The following is a 10,732-nucleotide window of genomic DNA, read 5'->3' on the forward strand; positions in this document are numbered from 1 at the left end:
TTTATGCAGTACGCTCTGCAGCAGGTACAGAGATGCACACTGACTCATTTCTACTGATTACTGTACCTAACGTGAGTTATTGGTTTAGAGAGGTGATGGAGGAGTGAAGCTAAATTAGTATTGGAAGTGATAACGCCCCGAAGCTGGGAGGAAAGAGGGATGTTGAAAAATGACCTTGTGGTCCATTCATTACCCCATCTATCTCTGCAGTGGTACGTAGCATTTAAACAAGCCATCAGCTCAATGCCAGTGCAGCTTTCTATGTAAACACACCACTATGATTAAAATGTTCTTTTTTTTTAATCTGTTATTGTCTGCTGTGGTGTTTGTGTCTGAGTTTTGAGGGCACAGAGGAGAGAAAACTTTTTCTAACCTTCTTATAGCTGCTTTTCTTTGAAAGAAATTGTCAGTTAATGGAACGTGGTGGCTTTGATGCCCATGTATGTGTGCTTGTGTTTCAGTGACATTGCAGGAAAAGGCATCAAACAAGCACAAGGACAAGGAAATTGCTTAAAAGGCTGTCTGAGCGTGTGGCGAATGCCTGGCCCGAAACCGATTTGCAATTATTTTGTCACTTTCTCATTTTTTGAAACTTTAATACCCATGTTCCCCCGCCCTTTTTTTTTTGTTATTTAAGCACTTTTAAATCCCCATGCTTCAGATGCAGGCCTATATACAGGCATAAGATCAAACTTACTTATTGTAAAAACTGAAGCCTCAGGCTACATAAATGATTCATGTTGGACAACTTGTTACCACCAAATATCTGCAAAGCAAATGGGGGGGTGTAAATGGCTTCTCTCAGTGTGTGTTGGATGCATTAACCCTGCCAGGAGGAGAGTGGGGCGGGGGTCCGTATCACAGCACAAGCCTGCCGTGGCAGTGGGTCGAATATAAATCAAGGAGCATTTCCTGAATAAACTACTACTGTGTGTTTTTTTTTGGAGCAAAATGTCAGATAGCATAAAGTGTATATATACGTATATATACTGTATAAGTGCACACAAACTTAATGGATTAGTGTGGAAATGAAAAGGGGGCGGTCTGCTCCTTCTATATGATTCTGACATCCTCTGTGAGCTGCGGGAGGAGCAGTGAGGTTATGTTACCTTGCTTCACACCCGTGTCCCCATCAATATGTACGTGCCATCAGCAGTTTTATTTATGATGCTGTCATCAGTATTGCCTCCACTCACTGAGGCTGCCAGCCTTTACAACCTCCGTCAGCTGGTTAAGTAGATTGAATAAAACGCAAATGGCTCACTCACGCTCTGCGCAGCCACCATAAACCTCAATGTTCGTCAAATGAGCTTCTTGGAAAGATTCCCCCGTTTTTGCAGCAGCTACTTTAACGGCTGAATGTGGAGGCTTGGCTCTGTGTGAGAGGGAGGCGTCGGAGGTAATTTAACATCGTTTGGTCTCCCTTCTCTGCTTTATTAGGAGGAGGAGAGGACCCTCCATCACTGCCGGCTCGGTCTCTCCTACTCATCTCTCTCTGTCAGCTGAGGTTAACTTGTGACACCATTAACCCGTCCTTTCCCCTTACAAGGAAAATGCAGGGAGAGCATCCCAGCGTCACCTTCAACTACATGACCTTATGACCTCTAAAGGCTGATATCAACAGAGATCTGTTGGACAAGTTCAGCGAGTTGAGACAGTCTTAGTTTTGCTCTTAGATCAGACTGGAGGTGTGTCCAGATTTTTTGCTTTGTTTTATGAATGCAAATGTGAGCGCTGCAGCTTTCTTGCAGTCAGTGTTCAGCGTACTGATATCATGGATGTGTTATGAAACTGAATACGAGACTCAAAGATGGCATCCATCTATTACAGTGAGACTTGCTCACCATGTGCATGCGCCAAAAATGCTTCACTCTGCTACTTTCCTGTACAGTTGACATGTTTGTGTTGTACACTGACAATATACAGTACGTTGCCCTTAAGTGTCTATTCTCTCACCCTCACACTTCACAGCTTAAACTGAAATATTTTCAACTTCTGCAAGTGTATCTTTGTCTTAGAGTGAATCCAAGTCTGTTTGTGTCCTCTAGTATCTTTTCAGTGACTTTCTACACTTTTGCTGCGTTGTGAAAATTTGCATCACATTGTCTGAAAATACAACATTGCAAAATTTGTACTAAAAGACCAGTTTCACACCTGAAAAGCTGGCTATCATTGCATTTCCATGGAAACAATTAATGCCATCTGCTGAGTTGTAGTTTGCTAAAGATATTGTGGGGTCATAATTAACAATGTCTTGAGGAAACCTTTTGAAAAACTCACCACTGGTAAAACATCCTAAGTTCCTTACAGGAAACACTTTGCTGGATTGAATGGAATTCAGTAAATTTTTTTTCTTCTCCTCATACTATTCTATCTCACTTTGTTACCTGAAATGTGTTTGACTGTTTGCTCTGAGTCATATAGTCACAGTCTTTGTAAAACCATCTCCAGGCTTGAAGTGCATTGTTGGAGAAGTAACAGAGGTGCAGTGTCTGTATGTCTGATTGTTTTGTTGGTCAGTGAATGAAACACTATCAGGTTAGAGGAAGAGACCTGAAGAGAGAGCTTGATTTTGTTCTACGCCAGATTGCACTTTGGTTGCTTCTTGACTCCTTTGATCACATTTCCAATAAAACCAATTCCCGAGGAGTTCTCCAGGAGGGTTTGCCCAGACCACACTTAAACACAAACACACAAGAACTGTCCAGTGGATTAATGCTAAGCTGATGAATCATATCAAACGATTACCCTGTTTTTCCCATGGAAGAGGATGGAAAGCTGCAATGGTGGAGGCGACAAAGTCTCAATCCCCGCAGACGATGAGAGCATTTTCTGGCTGCAATTTCAGACGCTGTGTGATCTGCCCATCCTGTCTCGTTGTGCGGGAACACAGACACGTCTGTCTGCCGGCCACCTCCTGGGACGCTGCACAACACACATCAAAAACAACCGGCTGCTCACTCTGTAAACACGACAACGCGAAATAAACATCAGATGGTTGTATTATGCAACTGTGATCTGTGCTGGGTGCTCGTAGTTCTCAAGATTTCTCAGACCAACACGGGGCTGCTGCGCGGCTGTCAATGATGGCTTTTATTAGTGGTTAATACATAATTTCTTAATGCTTTAGATTAGTAATAACTCATTGTTAGCCCAGTTTTTAGGGTGACTTTCTATGATAATATTTTTAACACAACATGTAGTATATAAGTACATCCGTTGTTGTAAATGTTATATGTGTAATCATTTTTTTTATACTTTTAACATTTTATCAAATGACTGTGTAATGTCAAGGAGACACTTTCAACTTGTTTTCATTGGTCGGGAATTGATTTTCTTGATGGCAGTGAAACACGTTAAATAAGACGTCAGACAATCCTGTAATATGAACTGCCTTTCCCAAACACTGTTAATGCTGTCAAACTGTAAAAGACAAACTTACTTTAAATCGGCATGAAGAAACTTGCTAGCCTAGCAACAGTAAGGCTGCCAACATCCCATAATGCAACACTTTCTGTTTGTGATGCCCTTTGCATTTAACAAAAATATCTGATAGTGAGAGTAATACATGATGTTAACTGTCTATTTCAAAGCTTGCTTTTTCAAACCCCTTATTCCAGCAGCGGCGGCGGCAGCGGCGGCGGTGGCAGCAGCAGTGGCGGCAGCAGCAGCAAACAGCTCTTTTCAGTGATCTATAATATTTCCCGCACCAAACCAGACAGATAAAGTTAGCAACCAGCTGGTGAAGCAAAGCAGCTAAAGAATCAGATGTTTGTCTGAGAACTTACATTCACCAAGTGTACAAAGTTTATGCTTATGTATCTAATATCTATGCATATTATTAACATGTCAGTTCCATGTGATTGTCGGCATATTTTTTGCCCCTAATGCCCATAAAATGAATTAATGCAGCTTTAAAGGAGCTATTTATGAGTTTTGCTATGGCTACATAGCCAATGTTAGAACCCTGACCTATCTCTGTTTTCTATTTAAGTTATTATTCTGTTTTCCCATTTGTGCAGTAGGTCCCTGGAGGGTGGAGCAACACCTTGATCACCAAGTTGGAAACACCTTGGCCCAGTGCTTCTACCCTACAAGAGGTCGCCTCTTCACGCTGTTTTTGGGCTCTATCTCTCTCAGCTACTCAGCATATTCTACTTTTGTGTTCATGCAGACAACTGCTCACACTTCATATATCCCATTCATGCACACATGCACCCACAACACTGATCGTACTGATGTCCATACCTCACAGCTTATCTTAGTACTTTTGTTTTGGTTACATCATTTTGTTGTTAATAAATGTATTATTATTTGCCCAACCTGTGTTCCCTTGCTTTTTTGTCATGGCTTTAGAGCTATGTTGTGATAGGCATAAAAAAGTCTTCGTATAGTAAGGCATAAAAGTGTTGTAGTGTAGTAAGGCATAAAAAAGTCTTTGTATATTAAGGCTTAAAAATGTCATAGTAAACCAAGGCATAAAAAGTCACACTGAATAAAAGTCATAGTGTACTAAAGCATAATTTACATCATGGTATAGTAAGGCCTAAAAAGTCATTGTGAAGTAAGAACTAATGAAGTCATAGTAGGTTGAGGCATGAAAAAGTCATTGTACAGTAAGGCATAAAAAAGTCATAGGATACTAAGGCATAAAACGCCATGATATAATAAGGCAAAAAAAAAAAAATCAGCGTATAGTGAGGCACAAAATTTCATAAAAATTTCAAACTATAGAAAGGCATAAAAACATCAAAAAATTTCATATGATGATAGGGCATGAAAACCTAATAATATTGTAAGGCTTAAAAAATTAAAAAACATCAAAAAACATCATAGGATAGTTAGGCATAAAAATATCGAAAAACGTAATAGTATATTAAGGCATAAAAACGTCAAAAAACGTAATAGTATAGTAAGGCATTAAAATATCAAAAAAAGTCAAAGTATAGAAAACCATAAAAAACATCAAAAAACGTCATAGTATAGTAAGACATAATATGTCATAAAAAGTGATAGTATAGTAAGGAATAAAAGTATCAGAAGATGTCATGGTATAGACAGCCATAAAAAACATCAAAAAACGTCATAGTATAGTAAGGCATCATATGTCATAAAAAGTCATAGTACAGTAAGGCATAAAAACGTCAAAAACCGTCATGGTATAGTAAGGCATAAAAACTTCATAGTATAGTAAGGCATAAAAACGTCAAAAAACGTCATAGTATAGTAAGGCATAAAAATATCAAAAAACGTCATAGTATAATAAGGCATAAAATGTCAAAAAACGTCATAGTATAGTGAGACATAAAAACATCAAAAAACGTCATAGTATAGTAAGGCATAAAAACGTCAAAAAACGTCAGTATAGTAAGACGTAAAAATATCAAAAAACATAATATAGTAAGGCATAATATGTCATAAAAAGTCATAGTATAGTATATTAAGGCAAAAAAACGTCAAACGTCATAATAGGAAAATATCAAAAGACGACATAGTATAGTGAGGCATAAAAACGTCAAAAAACGTCAGTATAGTAAGATGTAAAAATATCAAAAAACGTCATTGTATAGGGAGGCATAAAAACGTCAAAAAACGTCAGTATAGTAAGATGTAAAAATATCAAAAAACGTCATTGTATAGGGAGGCATAAAAACGTCAAAAAACGTCAGTATAGTAAGATGTAAAAATATCAAAAAACGTCATTGTATAGGGAGGCATAAAAACGTCAAAAAACGTCAGTATAGTAAGATGTAAAAATATCAAAAAACGTCATTGTATAGGGAGGCATAAAAACGTCAAAAAACGTCAGTATAGTAAGATGTAAAAATATCAAAAAACGTCATTGTATAGGGAGGCATAAAAACGTCAAAAAACGTCAGTATAGTAAGATGTAAAAATATCAAAAAACGTCATTGTATAGGGAGGCATAAAAACGTCAAAAAACGTCAGTATAGTAAGATGTAAAAATATCAAAAAACGTCATTGTATAGGGAGGCATAAAAACGTCAAAAAACGTCAGTATAGTAAGATGTAAAAATATCAAAAAACGTCATTGTATAGGGAGGCATAAAAACGTCAAAAAACGTCAGTATAGTAAGATGTAAAAATATCAAAAAACGTCATTGTATAGGGAGGCATAAAAACGTCAAAAAACGTCAGTATAGTAAGATGTAAAAATATCAAAAAACGTCATTGTATAGGGAGGCATAAAAACGTCAAAAAACGTCAGTATAGTAAGATGTAAAAATATCAAAAAACGTCATTGTATAGGGAGGCATAAAAACGTCAAAAAACGTCAGTATAGTAAGATGTAAAAATATCAAAAAACGTCATTGTATAGGGAGGCATAAAAACGTCAAAAAACGTCAGTATAGTAAGATGTAAAAATATCAAAAAACGTCATTGTATAGGGAGGCATAAAAACGTCAAAAAACGTCAGTATAGTAAGATGTAAAAATATCAAAAAACGTCATTGTATAGGGAGGCATAAAAACGTCAAAAAACGTCAGTATAGTAAGATGTAAAAATATCAAAAAACGTCATTGTATAGGGAGGCATAAAAACGTCAAAAAACGTCAGTATAGTAAGATGTAAAAATATCAAAAAACGTCATTGTATAGGGAGGCATAAAAACGTCAAAAAACGTCATAGTATAGTAAGGCATCATATGTCATAAAAAGTCATAGTATAGTATATTAAGGCAAAAAAACGTCAAACGTCATAATATGAAAATATCAAAAGACGTCATAGTATAGTGAGGCATAAAAACGTCAAAAAACATCATAGTATATTAAGGCATAAAAATATCAAAAACAACATATTATAGCGAGGGATGAAAACGTCAAAAAACGTCAGAGGATAGTAAGGCATAAAAATATCGAAAAACGTCATAGTATACTGAGGCATAAAAATATCAAAAAACGTCATAGGATAGTAAGGCATAAAAATATCAAAAACGTCATAGTATACTGAGGCATAAAAATATCAAAAACAACATAGTATAGCGAGGGATAAAAACGTCAAAAAACGTCATAGTATAATAAGGCATAAAAATGTCAAAAAACGTCATTGTATTGTAAGGCATCATATGTCAAAAAATATTACAGTATAGAAAGGCATAAAAACGTGAAAAAAACGTCATAGTATAGTAAGGCATAAAAATGTCAAAAAACTTCATGGTATACTAAGGCATAAAAACGTCAAAAAACGTCATAATATAAAAATATCAAAAAACGTCATAGTATAGTGTGGCATAAAAACGTCAAAAAACATAGTACATTAAGGCATAAAAATATCAAAAAACGTCATAGTATAGTGAGGCATAAAAATGTCAAAAAACGTCATAGTATAGTAAGGCATAAAAACATCAAAAAACGTCATAGTATATGAGGCATAAGAATATCAAAAAATGTCATAGTAAAGTAAGGCATCATATGTCATAAAAGGTCATAGTATAGTAAGGCATAAAAACGTCAAAAAACATCATAGTATAGAAAGGCATAAAAACGTGAAAAAAACGTCATAGTATAGTAAGGCATAAAAATGTCAAAAAACGCCATAGTATAGTAAGGCATTAAAACTTCAAAAAATGTCATAGTATAGTAAGGCATCATATGTCATAAAAAGTCATTGTATAGTAAGGCATAAAAATATCAAAAAATGTCATAGTATAGTAAGGCATAAAAATAACAAAAAACGTCATAGTATAGTAAGGCATAAAAATGTCAAAAAACTTCATGGTATACTAAGGCATAAAAACGTCAAAAAACGTCATAATATAAAAATATCAAAAAACGTCATAGTATAGTGTGGCATAAAAATGTCAAAAAACAGTACATTAAGGCATAAAAATATCAAAAAATGTCATAGTATAGTAAGGCATCATATGTCGTAAAAAGTCATAGTATAGTAAGGCATACAAACGTCAAAAAACATCATAGTATAGCAAGGCATAAAAACGTCAAAAAACATCATAGTATAGCAAGGCATAAAAACGTCAAAAAACATCATAGTATAGCAAGGCATAAAAACGTCAAAAAACATCATAGTATAGCAAGGCATAAAAACGTCAAAAAACATCATAGTATAGCAAGGCATAAAAACGTCAAAAAACATCATAGTATAGCAAGGCATAAAAACGTCAAAAAACATCATAGTATAGCAAGGCATAAAAACGTCAAAAAACATCATAGTATAGCAAGGCATAAAAACGTCAAAAAACATCATAGTATAGCAAGGCATAAAAACGTCAAAAAACATCATAGTATAGCAAGGCATAAAAACGTCAAAAAACATCATAGTATAGCAAGGCATAAAAACGTCAAAAAACATCATAGTATAGCAAGGCATAAAAACGTCAAAAAACATCATAGTATAGCAAGGCATAAAAACGTCAAAAAACATCATAGTATAGCAAGGCATAAAAACGTCAAAAAACATCATAGTATAGCAAGGCATAAAAACGTCAAAAAACATCATAGTATAGCAAGGCATAAAAACGTCAAAAAACATCATAGTATAGCAAGGCATAAAAACGTCAAAAAACATCATAGTATAGCAAGGCATAAAAACGTCAAAAAACATCATAGTATAGCAAGGCATAAAAACGTCAAAAAACATCATAGTATAGCAAGGCATAAAAACGTCAAAAAACATCATAGTATAGCAAGGCATAAAAACGTCAAAAAACATCATAGTATAGCAAGGCATAAAAACGTCAAAAAACATCATAGTATAGCAAGGCATAAAAACGTCAAAAAACATCATAGTATAGCAAGGCATAAAAACGTCAAAAAACATCATAGTATAGCAAGGCATAAAAACGTCAAAAAACATCATAGTATAGCAAGGCATAAAAACGTCAAAAAACATCATAGTATAGCAAGGCATAAAAACGTCAAAAAACATCATAGTATAGCAAGGCATAAAAACGTCAAAAAACATCATAGTATAGCAAGGCATAAAAACGTCAAAAAACATCATAGTATAGCAAGGCATAAAAACGTCAAAAAACATCATAGTATAGCAAGGCATAAAAACGTCAAAAAACATCATAGTATAGCAAGGCATAAAAACGTCAAAAAACATCATAGTATAGCAAGGCATAAAAACGTCAAAAAACATCATAGTATAGCAAGGCATAAAAACGTCAAAAAACATCATAGTATAGCAAGGCATAAAAACGTCAAAAAACATCATAGTATAGCAAGGCATAAAAACGTCAAAAAACATCATAGTATAGCAAGGCATAAAAACGTCAAAAAACATCATAGTATAGCAAGGCATAAAAACGTCAAAAAACATCATAGTATAGCAAGGCATAAAAACGTCAAAAAACATCATAGTATAGCAAGGCATAAAAACGTCAAAAAACATCATAGTATAGCAAGGCATAAAAACGTCAAAAAACATCATAGTATAGCAAGGCATAAAAACGTCAAAAAACATCATAGTATAGCAAGGCATAAAAACGTCAAAAAACATCATAGTATAGCAAGGCATAAAAACGTCAAAAAACATCATAGTATAGCAAGGCATAAAAACGTCAAAAAACATCATAGTATAGCAAGGCATAAAAACGTCAAAAAACATCATAGTATAGCAAGGCATAAAAACGTCAAAAAACATCATAGTATAGCAAGGCATAAAAACGTCAAAAAACATCATAGTATAGCAAGGCATAAAAACGTCAAAAAACATCATAGTATAGCAAGGCATAAAAACGTCAAAAAACATCATAGTATAGTGAGGCATAAAAACATCAAAAAACGTCATAGTATATGAGGCATAAGAATATCAAAAAATGTCATAGTAAAGTAAGGCATCATATGTCATAAAAGGTCATAGTATAGTAAGGCATAAAAACGTCAAAAAACATCACAGTATAGAAAGGCATAAAAACGTGAAAAAAACGTCATAGTATAGTAAGGCATAAAAATGTCAAAAAACTTCATGGTATACTAAGGCATAAAAACGTCAAAAAACGTCATAATATAAAAATATCAAAAAACGTCATAGTATAGTGTGGCATAAAAACGTCAAAAAACATAGTACATTAAGGCATAAAAATATCAAAAAACGTCATAGTATAGTGAGGCATAAAAATGTCAAAAAACGTCATAGTATAGTAAGGCATAAAAACATCAAAAAACGTCATAGTATATGAGGCATAAGAATATCAAAAAATGTCATAGTAAAGTAAGGCATCATATGTCATAAAAGGTCATAGTATAGTAAGGCATAAAAACGTCAAAAAACATCACAGTATAGAAAGGCATAAAAACGTGCAAAAAACGTCATAGTATAGTAAGGCTTCATATGTCATAAAAAGTCATAGTATAGTAAGGCATAAAAACGTCAAAAAACGTCATAATATAAAAATTACAAAAAACGTCATAGGATAGTGTGGCATAAAAACGTCAAAAAATGTCATAGTATATTAAGGCATAAAAATATCAAAAAACGTCATAGTACAGTGAGGCATAAAAACATCAAAAAAACGTCATAGTATTGTAAGGCATCATATGACAAAAAATATCACAGTATAGAAAGGCATAAAAACGTCAAAAAACGTCATAGTATAGTAAGGCATAAAAACGTCATAGTATAGTAAAGCATAAAAATATCAAAAAACATCATAGTATAGTATGTCATAAAAATGCCAAAAAACGTCATAGTATAGTGAGGCATAAAAACGTCAAAAAATGTCATAGTATAGTAAGGCATAAAAATG

The sequence above is a fragment of the Seriola dumerili genome, unplaced genomic scaffold (assembly GCF_002260705.1).
Source record: "Seriola dumerili isolate Sdu_G_001 unplaced genomic scaffold, Sdu_1.0 BDQW01000052.1, whole genome shotgun sequence".
NCBI lineage: Eukaryota > Metazoa > Chordata > Actinopteri > Carangiformes > Carangidae > Seriola > Seriola dumerili.